The sequence below is a fragment of the Oncorhynchus clarkii genome, chromosome 29 (genome assembly GCF_045791955.1).
Source record: "Oncorhynchus clarkii lewisi isolate Uvic-CL-2024 chromosome 29, UVic_Ocla_1.0, whole genome shotgun sequence".
NCBI lineage: Eukaryota > Metazoa > Chordata > Actinopteri > Salmoniformes > Salmonidae > Oncorhynchus > Oncorhynchus clarkii.
The window spans coordinates 245,298-261,435 of NC_092175.1; the positions used below are offsets into that span (position 1 = coordinate 245,298).

General features: G+C 44.2%; 23 non-coding genes across 23 annotated transcripts; all 23 read right to left on the minus strand.

Moving 5' to 3' along the window:
- Nucleotides 1-19: 19 nt before the first annotated feature.
- Nucleotides 20-93, minus strand: trnai-aau (transfer RNA isoleucine (anticodon AAU)). Its single transcript has one exon. It is a non-coding gene; the product is annotated as a tRNA-Ile (tRNA).
- A 431-nt stretch (nucleotides 94-524) lies between these two features.
- Nucleotides 525-597, minus strand: trnaf-gaa (transfer RNA phenylalanine (anticodon GAA)). Its single transcript has one exon. It is a non-coding gene; the product is annotated as a tRNA-Phe (tRNA).
- An 82-nt stretch (nucleotides 598-679) lies between these two features.
- trnai-aau (transfer RNA isoleucine (anticodon AAU)) lies at nucleotides 680-753 on the minus strand. The gene has a single exon. It is a non-coding gene; the product is annotated as a tRNA-Ile (tRNA).
- Nucleotides 754-1,635: 882 nt separating this feature from the next.
- Nucleotides 1,636-1,708, minus strand: trnaf-gaa (transfer RNA phenylalanine (anticodon GAA)). Its single transcript has one exon. It is a non-coding gene; the product is annotated as a tRNA-Phe (tRNA).
- A 740-nt stretch (nucleotides 1,709-2,448) lies between these two features.
- On the minus strand, nucleotides 2,449-2,522 carry trnai-aau (transfer RNA isoleucine (anticodon AAU)). Its single transcript has one exon. It is a non-coding gene; the product is annotated as a tRNA-Ile (tRNA).
- A 427-nt stretch (nucleotides 2,523-2,949) lies between these two features.
- On the minus strand, nucleotides 2,950-3,022 carry trnaf-gaa (transfer RNA phenylalanine (anticodon GAA)). The gene has a single exon. It is a non-coding gene; the product is annotated as a tRNA-Phe (tRNA).
- An 82-nt stretch (nucleotides 3,023-3,104) lies between these two features.
- On the minus strand, nucleotides 3,105-3,178 carry trnai-aau (transfer RNA isoleucine (anticodon AAU)). Its single transcript has one exon. It is a non-coding gene; the product is annotated as a tRNA-Ile (tRNA).
- Nucleotides 3,179-4,493: 1,315 nt separating this feature from the next.
- trnaf-gaa (transfer RNA phenylalanine (anticodon GAA)) lies at nucleotides 4,494-4,566 on the minus strand. The gene has a single exon. It is a non-coding gene; the product is annotated as a tRNA-Phe (tRNA).
- Nucleotides 4,567-4,648: 82 nt separating this feature from the next.
- On the minus strand, nucleotides 4,649-4,722 carry trnai-aau (transfer RNA isoleucine (anticodon AAU)). The gene has a single exon. It is a non-coding gene; the product is annotated as a tRNA-Ile (tRNA).
- Nucleotides 4,723-5,167: 445 nt separating this feature from the next.
- Nucleotides 5,168-5,240, minus strand: trnaf-gaa (transfer RNA phenylalanine (anticodon GAA)). Its single transcript has one exon. It is a non-coding gene; the product is annotated as a tRNA-Phe (tRNA).
- An 82-nt stretch (nucleotides 5,241-5,322) lies between these two features.
- trnai-aau (transfer RNA isoleucine (anticodon AAU)) lies at nucleotides 5,323-5,396 on the minus strand. Its single transcript has one exon. It is a non-coding gene; the product is annotated as a tRNA-Ile (tRNA).
- Nucleotides 5,397-5,866: 470 nt separating this feature from the next.
- On the minus strand, nucleotides 5,867-5,939 carry trnaf-gaa (transfer RNA phenylalanine (anticodon GAA)). Its single transcript has one exon. It is a non-coding gene; the product is annotated as a tRNA-Phe (tRNA).
- Nucleotides 5,940-6,021: 82 nt separating this feature from the next.
- Nucleotides 6,022-6,095, minus strand: trnai-aau (transfer RNA isoleucine (anticodon AAU)). The gene has a single exon. It is a non-coding gene; the product is annotated as a tRNA-Ile (tRNA).
- A 596-nt stretch (nucleotides 6,096-6,691) lies between these two features.
- Nucleotides 6,692-6,765, minus strand: trnai-aau (transfer RNA isoleucine (anticodon AAU)). Its single transcript has one exon. It is a non-coding gene; the product is annotated as a tRNA-Ile (tRNA).
- Nucleotides 6,766-7,210: 445 nt separating this feature from the next.
- On the minus strand, nucleotides 7,211-7,283 carry trnaf-gaa (transfer RNA phenylalanine (anticodon GAA)). The gene has a single exon. It is a non-coding gene; the product is annotated as a tRNA-Phe (tRNA).
- Nucleotides 7,284-8,986: 1,703 nt separating this feature from the next.
- Nucleotides 8,987-9,059, minus strand: trnaf-gaa (transfer RNA phenylalanine (anticodon GAA)). The gene has a single exon. It is a non-coding gene; the product is annotated as a tRNA-Phe (tRNA).
- A 600-nt stretch (nucleotides 9,060-9,659) lies between these two features.
- On the minus strand, nucleotides 9,660-9,732 carry trnaf-gaa (transfer RNA phenylalanine (anticodon GAA)). Its single transcript has one exon. It is a non-coding gene; the product is annotated as a tRNA-Phe (tRNA).
- A 2,135-nt stretch (nucleotides 9,733-11,867) lies between these two features.
- Nucleotides 11,868-11,940, minus strand: trnaf-gaa (transfer RNA phenylalanine (anticodon GAA)). Its single transcript has one exon. It is a non-coding gene; the product is annotated as a tRNA-Phe (tRNA).
- A 76-nt stretch (nucleotides 11,941-12,016) lies between these two features.
- Nucleotides 12,017-12,090, minus strand: trnai-aau (transfer RNA isoleucine (anticodon AAU)). The gene has a single exon. It is a non-coding gene; the product is annotated as a tRNA-Ile (tRNA).
- Nucleotides 12,091-13,305: 1,215 nt separating this feature from the next.
- On the minus strand, nucleotides 13,306-13,378 carry trnaf-gaa (transfer RNA phenylalanine (anticodon GAA)). The gene has a single exon. It is a non-coding gene; the product is annotated as a tRNA-Phe (tRNA).
- An 82-nt stretch (nucleotides 13,379-13,460) lies between these two features.
- On the minus strand, nucleotides 13,461-13,534 carry trnai-aau (transfer RNA isoleucine (anticodon AAU)). Its single transcript has one exon. It is a non-coding gene; the product is annotated as a tRNA-Ile (tRNA).
- A 1,022-nt stretch (nucleotides 13,535-14,556) lies between these two features.
- On the minus strand, nucleotides 14,557-14,630 carry trnai-aau (transfer RNA isoleucine (anticodon AAU)). The gene has a single exon. It is a non-coding gene; the product is annotated as a tRNA-Ile (tRNA).
- Nucleotides 14,631-15,083: 453 nt separating this feature from the next.
- Nucleotides 15,084-15,156, minus strand: trnaf-gaa (transfer RNA phenylalanine (anticodon GAA)). Its single transcript has one exon. It is a non-coding gene; the product is annotated as a tRNA-Phe (tRNA).
- Between the last annotated feature and the right edge of the window lie 982 nt (nucleotides 15,157-16,138).

A 16,138-nucleotide genomic window follows, 5' to 3' on the forward strand; every position in this document is an offset into this window, starting at 1 on the left:
ACACTCAAAATGACCATCATAACCAGTACGGGGATCGAACCCATGACCTTGGCGTTATTAGCACCACACTCTAACCAACTGAGCTAACCGGCAATTTCCTATTTTGCTCAATTGTTGAAATGCACCGAGCCTCTGCAAGTGCTGGCACGTAAACGAACACGTCCACCAACAGCATAGCCTGACAAGACTGGACCCTCTAGGTTGCTTCTTGCGGAAATTCCAAACGGCTGGGGAATTAGCTCAAATGCTTAGCATGCTATAGGTAGTGGGATCGATGCCCGCATTCACCAAAAACATTTTTTTTTCTGGATCCAAGAAAGCTCCAGTTCACACTTCATGCAGCCTTGTCTTACGACAACCTACTGTCATGTAACAATGACAAGCAACTTTCCTGTAACACTGATGTCAAAATGTCAGTTGAAAAACAATAAATTACTTACTTTCAGATGAGCAGCGTAGCACACACCATTGAGGCCCACAAACAAAGCTGTGGATAGTTTCCTTTAAGCCAGAACAAATACAAATGACGAAACCCGGGATCGAACCAGGGACCTTTAGAGCTTCAGTCTAACGCTCTCCCAACTGAGCTATTTCGGCAATTCATTAATTGTATTTCTGTGTTACACTTGACAATTCACATGCATGTGACTCACAATTTTGACACTCAAAATGTACATCATAGCCAGTACGGGGATCGAACCCATGACCTTGGCGTTATTAGCACCACACTCTAATCAACTGAGCTAACCGGCCATTTGCTATTTTGCTCAATTGTTGAAATGCACCGAGCCTCTGCAAGTGCTGGCACGTAAACAAACAAATCCGCCAACAGCATAGCCTGACAAGACTGGACCCTCTAGGTTGCTTCTTGCGGAAATTCCAAACGGCTGGGGAATTAGCTCAAATGCTTAGCATGCTATAGGTAGTGGGATCGATGCCTGCATTCTCCAAAAGCAATTTTTTTTGGTGGATCCAAGAAAGCTCCAGTTCACACTTCATGCAGCCTTGTCTTACGACAACCTATTTGTCATGTAAACAATGACAAGAAACTGTCATGTAACAATGACAAGAAACTCTCATGTAACACTGATGTCACAATGTCAGATGAAAAAGAAAGACATTACTTACTTTCAGAGAGCAGCGTATCACACACTCTAACCAACTGAGCTAACCGGCCGCTGGCTACAGAGCACAGTTGTTGAGATGCACCGAGCCTCTGCAAGTGCTGGAGCACAAACTAACAAGTCCACCAACAGCATAGCCTGACAAGACTGGACGCTCTTGGTTGCTCCTTGTGGCAATTCCAAACAGCTGGGGAATTTGATCAATTGGTATTGTGTTTGCTTAGCATGCTATAGGTAGTGGGATCGATGCCCGCATTCCCCAAAAACATTTTTTTTTGTGGATCCAAGAAAGCTCCAGTTCACACTTCATGCAGCCTTGTCTTACGACAACCTATTTGTCATGTAACAATGACAAGCAACTTTCCTGTAACACTGATGTCAAAATGTCAGATGAAAAAGCAAGAAATTACTTACTTTCAGAGGAGCAGCGTAGCACACACCATTGAGGGCCACAAACAAAGCTGTGGATAGTTTCCTTTAAGCCAGAGCATGCCGAAAGAACAAATACAAATGCCGAAACCCGGGATCGAACCAGGGACCTTTAGATCTTCTGTCTAACGCTCTCCCAACTGAGCTATTTCGGCAATTCACTAAAGTTAATTCTGTAGCACCCTTGACAATTCACATGTATGTGACTCACAATTTTGACACTCAAAATGTACATCATAGCCAGTACGGGGATCGAACCCATGACCTTTGCATTATTTGCACCACACTCTAACCAACTGAGCTATTTTGCTAAATTGTTGGAATGCACCGAGCCTCTGCAAGTGCTGGCACGTAAACAAACAAGTCCACCAACAGCATAGCCTGACAAGACTGGACCCTCTAGGTTGCTTGTTGCGGAAATTCCAAACGGCTGGGGAATTAGCTCAAATGCTTTGCATGCGTGAGGTAGTGGGATCGATGCCTGCATTCTCCAAAAGCAAATTCTTTCATGGATCCAAGAAAACTCCAGTTCACACTTCATGCAGCCTTGTCTTACGACAACCTACTGTCATGTAACAATGACAAGCAACTTTCCTGTAACACTGATGTCAAAATGTCAGATGAAAAACAAGAAATTACTTACTTTCAGAGGAGCAGCGTAGCACACACCATTGAGGCCCACAAACAAAGCTGTGGATAGTTTCCTTTAAGCCAGAGCATGAAGAAAGAACAAATACAAATGACGAAACCCGGAATCGAACCAGGGACCTTCAGAGCTTCAGGGTAACGCGCTCCCAACTGAGCTATTTCGGCAATTCACTCATTTTAATTCTGTGGCACCCTTGACAATTCACATGCATATGACTCACAATTTTGACACTCAAAATGTACATCATAGCCAGTACGGGGATCGAACCCATGACCTTGGCATTATTAGCACCACACTCTAACCAACTGAGCTAACCGGCCATTTCCTATTTTGCTCAATTGTTGAAATGCACCGAGCCTCTGCAAGTGCTGGCACGTAAACAAACACGTCCACCAACAGCATAGCCTGACAAGACTGGACCCTCTAGGTTGCTTCTTCCTGCAATTCCAAACGGCTGGGGAATTAGCACAAATGCTTAGCATGCTATAGGTAGTGGGATCAATGCCCGCATTCCCCAAAAACTATTTTTTTTGTGGATCCAAGAAAGCTCCAGTTCACACTTCATGCAGCCTTGTCTTACGACAACCTACTGTCATGTAACAACGACAAGCAACTTTCCTGTAACACTGATGTCAAAATGTCAGATGAAAAACAAGAAGTTACTTTCAGAGGAGCAGCGTAGCACACACCATTGAGGCCCACAAACAAAGCTGTGGATAGTTTCCTTTAAGCCAGAACAAATACAAATGACGAAACCCGGGATCGAACCAGGGACCTTTAGAGCTTCAGTCTAACGCTCTCCCAACTGAGCTATTTCGGCAATTCATTAATTGTATTTCTGTGTTACACTTGACAATTCACATGCATGTGACTCACAATTTTGACACTCAAAATATACATCATAGCCAGTACGGGGATCGAACCCATGACCTTGGCGTTATTAGCACCACACTCTAATCAACTGAGCTAACCGGCCATTTGCTATTTTGCTCAATTGTTGAAATGCACCGAGCCTCTGCAAGTGCTGGCACGTAAACAAACAAATCCGCCAACAGCATAGCCTGACAAGACTGGACCCTCTAGGTTGCTTCTTGCGGAAATTCCAAACGGCTGGGGAATTAGCTCAAATGCTTAGCATGCTATAGGTAGTGGGATCGATGCCTGCATTCTCCAAAAGCAATTTTTTTTTGTGGATCCAAGAAAGCTCCAGTTCACACTTCATGCAGCCTTGTCTTACGACAACCTACTGTCATGTAAACAATGACAAGAAACTGTCATGTAACAATGACAAGAAACTCTCATGTAACACTGATGTCACAATGTCAGATGAAAAAGAAAGACATTACTTACTTTCAGAGAGCAGCGTATCACACACTCTAACCAACTGAGCTAACCGGCCGCTGGCTACAGAGCACAGTTGTTGAGATGCACCGAGCCTCTGCAAGTGCTGGAGCACAAACTAACAAGTCCACCAACAGCATAGCCTGACAAGACTGGACACTCTTGGTTGCTCCTTGTGGCAATTCCAAACAGTTGGGGAATTTGATCAATTGGTATTGTGTTTGCTTAGCATGCTATAGGTAGTGGGATCGATGCCTGCATTCTCCAAAAGCAAATTTTTTTTGTGGATCCAAGAAAGCTCCAGTTCACACTTCATGCAGCCTTGTCTTACGACAACCTACTGTCATGTAAACAATGACAAGAAACTGTCATGTAACAATGACAAGAAACTCTCATGTAACACTGATGTCACAATGTCAGATGAAAAAGAAAGACATTACTTACTTTCAGAGAGCAGCGTATCACACACTCTAACCAACTGAGCTAACCGGCCGCTGGCTACAGAGCACAATTGTTGAGATGCACCGAGCCTCTGCAAGTGCTGGAGCACAAACTAACAAGTCCACCAACAGCATAGCCCGACAAGACTGGAAGCTCTTGGTTGCTCCTTGTGGCAATTCCAAACAGCTGGGGAATTTGATCAATTGGTATTGTGTTTGCTTAGCATGCTATAGGTAGTGGGATCGATGCCCGCATTCCCCAAAAACATTTTTTTTTGTGGATCCAAGAAAGCTCCAGTTCACACTTCATGCAGCCTTGTCTTACGACAACCTACTGTCATGTAACAATGACAAGCAACTTTCCTGTAACACTGATGTCAAAATGTCAGATGAAAAAGCAAGAAATTACTTACTTTCAGAGGAGCAGCGTAGCACACACCATTGAGGCCCACAAACAAAGCTGTGGATAGTTTCCTTGAAGCCAGAGCATGAAGAAAGAACAAATACAAATGCCGAAACCTGGGATCGAACCAGGGACCTTTAGATCTTCAGTATAACGCTCTCCCAACTGAGCTATTTCGGCAATTCACTAATTTTATTTCTGTGGCACCCTTGACAATTCACATGCATGTGACTCACAATTTTGACACTCAAAATGTACATCATAGCCAGTACGGGGATCGAACCCATGACCTTGGCGTTATTAGCACCACACTCTAACCAACTGAGCTAACCGGCCATTTGCTATTTTGCTCAATTGTTGAAATGCACCGAGCCTCTGCAAGTGCTGGCACGTAAACAAACAAGTCCACCAACAGCATAGCCTGACAAGACTGGACCCTCTAGGTTGCTTCTGTGGCACCCTTGACTCACAATTTTGACATTTAAAATGGACATCATAGCCAGTACGGGGATCGGACCCATGACCTTGGCGTTATTAGCACCACACTCTAACCAACTGAGCTCCAGTTCACACTTCATGCAGCCTTGTCTTACAACAACCTACTGTCATGTAACAATGACAAGCAACTTTCCTGTAACACTGATGTCAAAATGTCAGATGAAAAAGCAAGAAATGACTTACTGTCAGAGGAGCAGCGTAGCACACACCATTGAGGGCCACAAACAAAGCTGTGGATAGTTTCCTTTATTAAGCCAGAGCATGAAGAAAGAACAAATACAAATGCCAAATCCCGGGATCGAACCAGGGACCTTTAGATCTTCAGTCTAACGCTCTCCCAACTGAGCTATTTCGGCAATTCACTAAAGTTAATTCTGTAGCACCCTTGACAATTCACATGTATGTGACTCACAATTTTGACACTCAAAATGTACATCATAACCAGTACGGGGATTGAACCCATGACCTTGGCGTTATTAGCACCACACTCTAACCAACTGAGCTAACCGGCCATTTCCGATTTTGCTCAATTGTTGAAATGCACCGAGCCTCTGCAAGTGCTGGCACGTAAACGAACACGTCCACCAACAGCATAGCCTGACAAGACTGGACCCTCTAGGTTGCTTCTTGCGGAAATTCCAAACGGCTGGGGAATTAGCTCAAATGCTTAGCATGCTATAGGTAGTGGGATCGATGCCCGCATTCACCAAAAACAATTTTTTTCATGGATCCAAGAAAGCTCCAGTTCACACTTCATGCAGCCTTGTCTTACGACAACCTACTGTCATGTAAACAATGACAAGAAACTGTCATGTAACAATGACAAGAAACTCTCATGTAACACTGATGTCACAATGTCAGATGAAAAAGAAAGACATTACTTACTTTCAGAGGAGCAGCGTAGCACACACCATTGAGGCCCACAAACAAAGCTGTGGATAGTTTCCTTGAAGCCAGAGCATGAAGAAAGAACAAATACAAATGCCGAAACCCGGGATCGAACCAGGGACCTTTAGATCTTCAGTCTAACACTCTCCCAACTGAGCTATTTCGGCAATTCTTTAATTGTATTTCTGTGGTACCCTTGACAATTCACATGCATGTGACTCACAATTTTGACACTCAAAATGTACATCATAACCAGTACGGGGATCGAACCCATGACCTTGGCATTATTAGCACCACACTCTAACCAACTGAGCTAACCGGCCATTTCCGATATTGCTCAATTATTGAAATGCACCGAGCCTCTGCAAGTGCTGGCAATTAAACGAACACGTCCACCAACAGCATAGCCTGACAAGACTGGACCCTCTAAGTTGCTTCTTGCGGAAATTCCAAACGGCTGGGGAATTAGCTCAAATGCTTTGCATGCGTGAGGTAGTGGGATCGATGCCTGCATTCTCCAAAAGCAAATTCTTTCATGGATCCTAGAAAACTCCAGTTCACACTTGCAGCCTTGTCTTACGACAACCTACTGTCATGTAACAATGACAAGCAACTTTCCTGTAACACTGATGTCAAAATGTCAGATGAAAAACAAGAAATTACTTACTTTCAGAGGAGCAGCGTAGCACACACCATTAAGGCCCACAAACAAAGCTGTGGATAGTTTCCTTTAAGCCAGAGCATGAAGAAAGAACAAATACAAATGCCGAAACCCAGGATCGAAACAGGGACCTTTAGAGCTTCAGTCTAACACTCTCCCAACTGAGCTATTTCGGCAATTCATTAATTGTAATTCTGTGGTACCCTTGACAATTCACATGCATGTGACTCACAATTTTGACACTCAAAATGTACATCATAGCCAGTACAGGGATCGAACCTATGACCTTGGCGATATTAGCACCACACTCTAACCAACTGAGCTAACCAGCCATTTGCTATTTTGCTCAATTGTTGAAATGCACCGAGCCTCTGCAAGTGCTGGCACGTAAACAAACAAGTCCACCAACAGCATAGCCAGACAAGACTGGACCCTCTAGGTTGCTTCTTGCGGACATTCCAAACGGCTGGGGAATTAGCTCAAATGCTTAGCATGCTATAGGTCGTGGGATTGATGCCCGCATTCCCCAAAAACAATTTTTTTTGTGGATCCAAGAAAGCTCCATTTCACACTTCATGCAGCCTTGTCTTACGACAACCTACTGTCATGTAACAATGACAAGCAACTTTCCTGTAACACTGATGTCAAAATGTCAGATGAAAAAGCAAGAAATTGCTTACTTTCAGAGGAGCAGCGTAGCACACACCATTGAGGCCCACAAACAAAGCTGTGGATAGTTTCCTTGAAGCCAGAGCAGGAAGAAAGAATAAATACAAGTGCCGAAACCCGGGATCGAACCAGGGACCTTTAGAGCTTCAGTCTAACGCTCTCCCAACTGAGCTTTTTCGGCAATTCACTAATCGTATTTCTGTGGCACCCTTGACAATTCACATGCATGTGACTCACAATTTTGACACTCAAAATGACCATCATAAACACTAGGGGGATCGAACCCATGACCTTGGCGTTATTAGCACCACACTCTAACCAACTGAGCTAACCGGCCATTTCTGATTTTGCTCAATTGTTGAAATGCACCGAGCCTCTGCAAGTGCTGGCACGTAAACGAACACGTCCACCAACAGCATAGCCTGACAAGACTGGACCCTCTAGGTTGCTTCTTGCGGAAATTCCAAACGGCTGGGGAATTAGCTCAAATGCTTTGCATGCGTGAGTTAGTGGGATCGATGCCTGCATTCTCCAAAAGCAAATTCTTTCATGGATCCAAGAAAACTCCAGTTCACACTTCATGCAGCCTTGTCTTACGACAACCTACTGTCATGTAAACAATGACAATAAACTGTCATGTAACAATGACAAGAAACTCTCATGTAACACTGATGTCACAATGTCAGATGAAAAAGAAAGACATTACTTACTTTCAGAGAGCAGCGTATCACACACTCTAACCAACTGAGCTAACCGGCCGCTGGCTACAGAGCACAGTTGTTGAGATGCACCGAGCCTCTGCAAGTGCTGGAGCACAAACAAACAAGTCCACCAACAGCATAGCCTGACAAGACTGGACACTCTTGGTTGCTCCTTGTGGCAATTCCAAACAGCTGGGGAATTTGATCAATTGGTATTGTGTTTGCTTAGCATGCTATAGGTAGTGGGATCGATGCCCGCATTCCCGAAAAACTATTTTTTTTGTGGATCCAAGAAAGCTCCAGTTCACACTTCATGCAGCCTTGTCTTACGACAACCTATTTGTCATGTAACAATGACAAGCAACTTTCCTGTAACACTGATGTCAAAATGTCAGATGAAAAAGCAAGAAATTACTTACTTTCAGAGGAGCAGCATAGCACACACCATTGAGACCCACAAACAAAGCTGTGGATAGTTTCCTTTAAGCCAGAGCATGAAGAAAGAACAAATACAAATGCCGAAACCCGGGATCGAACCAGGGACCTTTAGTCTAACGCTCTCCCAACTGATCTATTTCGGCAATTCACTAAATTTAATACTGTAGCACCCTTGACAATTCACATTCATGTGACTCACAATTTTGACACTCAAAATGACCATCATAACCAGTACGGTGATCAAACCCATGACCTTGGCAGTATTAGCACCACACTCTAACCAACTGAGCTAACCGGCCATTTGCTATTTTGCTCAATTGTTGAAATGCACCGAGCCTCTGCAAGTGCTGGCACGTAAACAAACAAGTCCACCAACAGCATAGCCTGACAAGACTGGACCCTCTAGGTTGCTTCTTGCGGAAATTCCAAACGGCTGGGGAATTAGCTCAAATGCTTAGCATGCTATAGGTAGTGGGATCGATGCCCGCATTCACCAAAAACACATTTTTTTGTGGACCCAAGAAAGCTCCAGTTCACACTTCATGCAGCCTTGTCTTACGACAACCTATTTGTCATGTAACAATGACAAGCAACTTTCCTGTAACACTGATGTCAAAATGTCAGATGAAAAAGCAAGAAATTACTTACTTTCAGAGGAGCAGCATAGCACACACCATTGAGGGCCACAAACAAAGCTGTGGATAGTTTCCTTTAAGCCAGAGCATGAAGAAAGAACAAATACAAATGCCGCAACCCGGGATTGAACCAGGGACCTTTAGATCTTCAGTCTAACGCTCTCCCAACTGAGCTATTTCGGCAATTCAATAAAGTTAATTCTGTAGCACCCTTGACAATTCACATGTATGTGACTCACAATTTTGACACTCAAAATGTACATCATAGGCAGTACGGGGATCGAGCCCATGACCTTGGCGTTATTAGCACCACACTCTAACCAACTGAGCTAACCGGCCATTTCCGATTTTGCTCAATTGTTGAAATGCACCGAGCCTCTGCAAGTGCTGGCACGTAAACAAACAAGTCCACCAACAGCATAGCCTGACAAGACTGGACCCTCTAGGTTGCTTCTTGCGGAAATTCCAAACGGCTGGGGAATTAGCTCAAATGCTAAGCATGCTATAGGTAGTGGGATCGATGCCCGCATTCCCCAAAAACATTTTTTTTGTGGATCCAAGAAAGCTCCAGTTCACACTTCATGCTGCCTTGTCTTACGACAACCTACTGTCATGTAACAATGACAAGCAACTTTCCTGTAACACTGATGTCAAAATGTCAGATGAAAAAGAAAGAAATTACTTACTTTCAGAGGAGCAGCGTAGCACACACCATTGAGGCCCACAAACAAAGCTGTGGATAGTTTCCTTGAAGCCAGAGCATGAAGAAAGATCAAATACAAATGCCGAAACCCGGGATCGAACCAGGGACCTTTAGATCTTCAGTTTAACGCTCTCCCAACTGAGCTATTTCGGCAATTCACTCAATTTAATACTGTAGCACCCTTGACAATTCACATGCATGTGACTCACAATTTTGACACTCAAAATGACCATCATAACCAGTACGGGGATCAAACCCATGACCTTGACGTTATTAGCACCACACTCTAACCAACTGAGCTAACCGGCCATTTCCAATTTTGCTCAATTGTTGAAATTCACCGAGCCTCTGCAAGTGCTGGCACGTAAACGAACACGTCCACCAACAGCATAGCCTGACAAGACTGGACCCTCTAGGTTGCTTCTTGTGGAAATTCCAAACGGCTGGGGAATTAGCTCAAATGCTTTGCATGCGTGAGTTAGTGGGATCGATGCCTGCATTCTCCAAAAGCAAATTCTTTCATGGATCCAAGAAAACTCCAGTTCACACTTCATGCAGCCTTGTCTTACGACAACCTACTGTCATGTAAACAATGACAAGAAACTGTCATGTAACAATGACAAGAAACTCTCATGTAACACTGATGTCACAATGTCAGATGAAAAAGAAAGACATTACTTACTTTCAGAGAGCAGCGTATCACACACTCTAACCAACTGAGCTAACCGGCCGCTGGCTACAGAGCACAGTTGTTGAGATGCACCGAGCCTCTGCAAGTGCTGGAGCACAAACTAACAAGTCCACCAACAGCATAGCCTGACAAGACTGGACACTCTTGGTTGCTCCTTGTGGCAATTCCAAACAGCTGGGGAATTTGATCAATTGGTATTGTGTTTGCTTAGCATGCTATAGGTAGTGGGATCGATGCCCGCATTCCCCAAAAACTTTTTTTTTTGTGGATCCAAGAAAGCTCCAGTTCACACTTCATGCAGCCTTGTCTTACGACAACCTACTGTCATGTAACAATGACAAGCAACTTTCCTGTAACACTGATGTCAAAATGTCAGTTGAAAAAGCAAGAAATTACTTACTTTCAGAGGAGCAGCGTAGCACACACCATTGAGGCCCACAAACAAAGCTGTGCATAGTTTCCTTGAAGCCAGAGCATGAAGAAAGAACAAATACAAATGCCGAAACCCGGGAACGAACCAGGGAGCTTCAGTCTAACGCTCTGCCAACTGAGCTATTTCGGCAATTCACTAATTGTATTTCTGTGGCACCCTTGACAATTCACATGCATGTGACTCACAATTTTGACATTTAAAATGTACATCATAGCCAGTACGGGGATCAAACCCATGACCTTGGCATTATTTGCACCACACTCTAACCAACTGAGCTAACCGGCCATTTGCTATTTTGCTCAATTGTTGAAATGCACCGAGCCTCTGCAAGTTCTGGCACGTAAACAAACAAGTCCACCAACAGCATAGCCTGACAAGACTGGACCCTCTAGGTTGCTTCTTGCGGAAATTCCAAACGGCTGGGGAATTAGCTCAAATGCTTTGCATGCGTGAGGTAGTGGGATCGATGCCTGCATTCTCCAAAAGCAAATTCTTTCATGGATCCAAGAAAACTCCAGTTCACACTTCATGCAGCCTTGTCTTACGACAACCTACTGTCATGTAAACAATGACAAGAAACTGTCATGTAACAATGACAAGAAACTCTCATGTAACACTGATGTCACAATGTCAGATGAAAAAGAAAGACATTACTTACTTTCAGAGAGCAGCGTATCACACACTCTAACCAACTGAGCTAACCGGCCGCTGGCTACAGAGCACAGTTGTTGAGATGCACCGAGCCTCTGCAAGTGCTGGAGCACAAACTAACAAGTCCACCAACAGCATAGCCTGACAAGACTGGACACTCTTGGTTGCTCCTTGTGGCAATTCCAAACAGCTGGGGAATTTGATCAATTGGTATTGTGTTTGCTTAGCATGCTATAGGTAGTGGGATCGATGCCCGCATTCCCCAAAAACATTTTTTTTTGTGGATCCAAGAAAGCTCCAGTTCACACTTCATGCAGCCTTGTCTTACGACAACCTACTGTCATGTAACAATGACAAGCAACTTTCCTGTAACACTGATGTCAAAATGTCAGATGAAAAAGCAAGAAATTACTTACTTTCAGAGGAGCAGCGTAGCACACACCATTGAGGCCCACAAACAAAGCTGTGGATAGTTTCCTTGAAGCCAGAGCATGAAGAAAGAACAAATACAAATGCCGAAACCTGGGATCGAACCAGGGACCTTTAAATCTTCAGAATAACGCTCTCCCAACTGAGCTATTTCGGCAATTCACTATTTTTATGGCACCCTTGACAATTCACATGCATGTGACTCACAATTTTGACACTCAAAATGTACATCATAGCCAGTACGGGGATCGAACCCATGACCTTGGCGTTATTAGCACCACACTCTAACCAACTGAGCTAACCGGCCATTTGCTATTTTGCTCAATTGTTGAAATGCACCGAGCCTCTGCAAGTGCTGGCACGTAAACAAACAAGTCCACCAACAGCATAGCCTGACAAGACTGGACCCTCTAGGTTGCTCCTTGCGGAAATTCCAAACGGCTGGGGAATTAGCTCAGATGCTTTGCATGCGTGAGGAAGTGGGATCGATGCCTGCATTCTCCAAAAGCAAATTCTTTATTGGATCCAAAAAAACTCCAGTTCACACTTCATGCAGCCTTGTCTTACGACAACCTACTGTCATGTAAACAATGACAAGAAACTGTCATGTAACAATGACAAGAAACTCTCATGTAACACTGATGTCACAATGTCAGATGAAAAAGAAAGACATTACCTACTTTCAGAGAGCAGCGTATCACACACTCTAACCAACTGAGCTAACCGGCCGCTGGCTACAGAGCACAATTGTTGAGATGCAACGAGCCTCTGCAAGTGCTGGAGCACAAACTAACAAGTCCAACAACAGCATAGCCTGACAAGACTGGACACTCTTGGTTGCTCCTTGTGGCAACTCCAAACAGCTGGGGAATTTTATCAATTGGTATTGTGTTTGCTTAGCATGCTATAGGTAGTGGGATCGATGCCCGCATTCCCCAAAACCCGGCAATTCACTGCTTTTATTTCTGTGGCACTTACAATTTTGACACTCAAAATGTACATCATAGCCAGTACGGGGATCGAACCCATGACCTTGGCTTTATTAGCACCACACTCTAACCAACTGAGCTAACCGGCCATTTGCTACTTTGCTCAATTGTTGAAATGCACCGAGCCTCTGCAAGTGCTGGAGCACAAACTAACAAGTCCACCAACAGCATAGCCTGACAAGACTGGACCCTCTAGGTTGCTTCTTGCGGAAATTACAAACGGCTGGGGAATTTGCTCAAATGCTTTGCATGCGTGAGGTAGTGGGATCGATGCCTGCATTCTCCAAAAGCAAATTCTTTCATGGATCCTAAAAAACTCCAGTTCACACTTCATGCAGCCTTGTCTTACGACAACCTACTGTCATGTAACAATGACAAGCAACTTTCCTGTAACACTGATGTCAAAATGTCAGATGAAAAACATGAAATTACTTACTTTCAGAGGAGCAGCGTAGCACACACCATTGAGGCCCACAAACAAAGCTGTGGATAGTTTCCTTGAAGCCAGAGCATGAAGAAAGAACAAATACAAATGCCGAAACCCTGGATCGAACCAGGGACCTTTAGAGCTTCAGTCTAACGCTCTCCCAACTGAGCTATTTCGGCAATTCGCTAAATTTATTTCTGTGGCACCCCTGACAATTCACATGCATGTGACTCACAATTTTGACACTCAAAATGTACATCATAGCCAGTACGGGGATCGAACCCATGACCTTGGCGTTATTAGCACCACACTCTAACCAACTGAGCTAACCGGCCATTTGCTATTTTGCTCAATTGTTGAAATGCACCGAGCCTCTGCAAGTGCTGGCACGTAAACAAACAAGTCCACCAACAGCATAGCCTGACAAGACTGGACCCTCTAGGTTGCTTCTTGCGGAAATTCCAAACGGCTGGGGAATTAGCTCAAATGCTTTGCATGCGTGAGGTAGTGGGATCGATGCCTGCATTCTCCAAAAGCAAATTCTTTCTTGGATCCTAGAAAACTCCAGTTCACACTTCATGCAGCCTTGTCTTACGACAACCTACTGTCATGTAAACAATGACAATAAACTGTCATGTAACAATGACAAGAAACTCTCATGTAACACTGATGTCACAATGTCAGATGAAAAAGAAAGACATTACTTACTTTCAGAGAGCAGCGTATCACACACTCTAACCAACTGAGCTAACCGGCCGCTGGCTACAGAGCACAGTTGTTGAGATGCACCGAGCCCCTGCAAGTGCTGGAGCACAAACTAACAAGTCCACCAACAGCGTAGCCTGACAAGACTGGACACTCTTGGTTGCTCCTTGTGGCAATTCCAAACAGCTGGGGTATTTGATCAATTGGTATTGTGTTTGCTTAGCATGCTATAGGTAGTGGGATCGATGCCCGCATTCCCCAAAAACATTTTTTTTTGTGGATCCAAGAAAGCTCCAGTTCACACTTCATGCAGCCTTGTCTTACGACAACCTACTGTCATGTAACAATGACAAGCAACTTTCCTGTAACACTGATGTCAAAATGTCAGTTGAAAAAGCAAGAAATGACTTACTTTCAAAGGAGCAGCGTAGCACACACCATTGAGGCCCACAAACAAAGCTGTGGATAGTTTCCTTGAAGCCAGAGCACGAAGAAAGAACAAATACAAACGCCGAAACCCGGGACCTTCAGATCTTCAGTCTAACGCTCTCCCAACTGAGCTATTTCGGCAATTCACTCATTTTAATTCTGTGGCACCCTTGACAATTCACATGCATGTGACTCACAATTTTGACACTCAAAATGTACATCATAGCCAGTACGGGGATCGAACCCATGACCTTGGCGTTATTAGCACCACACTCTAACCAACTGAGCTAACCGGCCATTTGCTATTTTGCTCAATTGTTGAAATGCACCGAGCCTCTGCAAGTGCTGGCACGTAAACAAACAAGTCCACCAACAGCATAGCCTGACAAGACTGGACCCTCTAGGTTGCTTCTTGCGGAAATTCCAAACGGCTGGGGAATTAGCGCAAATGCTTAGCATGCTATAGGTTGTGGGATCGATGCCCGCATTCCCCAAAAACTATTTTTTTTGTGGATCCAAGAAAGCTCCAGTTCACACTTCATGCAGCCTTGTCTTACGACAACCTACTGTCATGTAACAATGACAAGCAACTTTCCTGTAACACTGATGTCAAAATGTCAGTTGAAAAAGCAAGAAATTACTTAATCTCAGAGGAGCAGCGTAGCAGCGTAGCACACACCATTGAGGCCCACAAACAAAGCTGTGGATAGTTTCCTTGAAGCCAGAGCATGAATAAAGAACAAACACAAATGCCAAAACCTGGGATCAAACCAGGGACCGTTAGATCTTCAGTCTAACGCTCTCCCAACTGAGCTATTTCGGCAATTCACTAATCTTATTTCTGTAGCACCCTTGACAATTCACATGCATGTGAGTCACAATTTTGACACTCAAAATGTACATCATAGCCAGTACGGGGATCGAACCCATGACCTTGGCATTATTAGCACCACACTCTAACCAACTGAGCTAATCGGCCATTTGCTATTTTGCTCAATTGTTGAAATGCACCGAGCCTCTGCAAGTGCTGGCACGTAAACAAACAAGTCCACCAACAGCATAGCCTGACAAGACTGGACCCTCTAGGTTGCTTCTTGCGGAAATTCCAAACGGCTGGGGAATTAGCTCAAATGCTTTGCATGCGTGAGGTAGTGGGATAGATGCCTGCATTCTCCAAAAGCAAATTCTTTCATGGATCCTAGAAAACTCCAGTTCACACTTCATGCAGCCTTGTCTTACGACAACCTACTGTCATGTAAACAATGACAAGAAACTGTCATGTAACAATGAGAAGAAACTCTCTTGTAACACTGATGTCACAATGTCAGATGAAAAAGAAAGACATTACTTACTTTCAGAGAGCAGCGTATCACACACTCTAACCAACTGAGCTAACCGGCTGCTGGCTACAGAGCACAGCTGTTGAGATGCACCGAGCCTCTGCAAGTGCTGGAGCACAAACCAACAAGTCCACCAACAGCATAGCCAGACAAGACTGGACCCTCTAGGTTGCTTATTGCGGAAATTCCAAACGGCTGGGGAATTAGCTCAAATGCTTTGCATGCGTGAGGTAGTGGGATCGATGCCTGCATTCTCCAAAAGCAAATTCTTTCATGGATCCAAGAAAGCTCCAGTTCACACTTCATGCAGCCTTGTCTTACGACAACCTACTGTCATGTAACAATGACAAGCAACTTTCCTTTAACACTGATGTCAAAATGTCAGATGAAAAAGCAAGAAATTACTTACTTTCAGAGGAGCAGCGTAGCACACACCATTGAGGCCCACAAACAAAGCTGTGGATA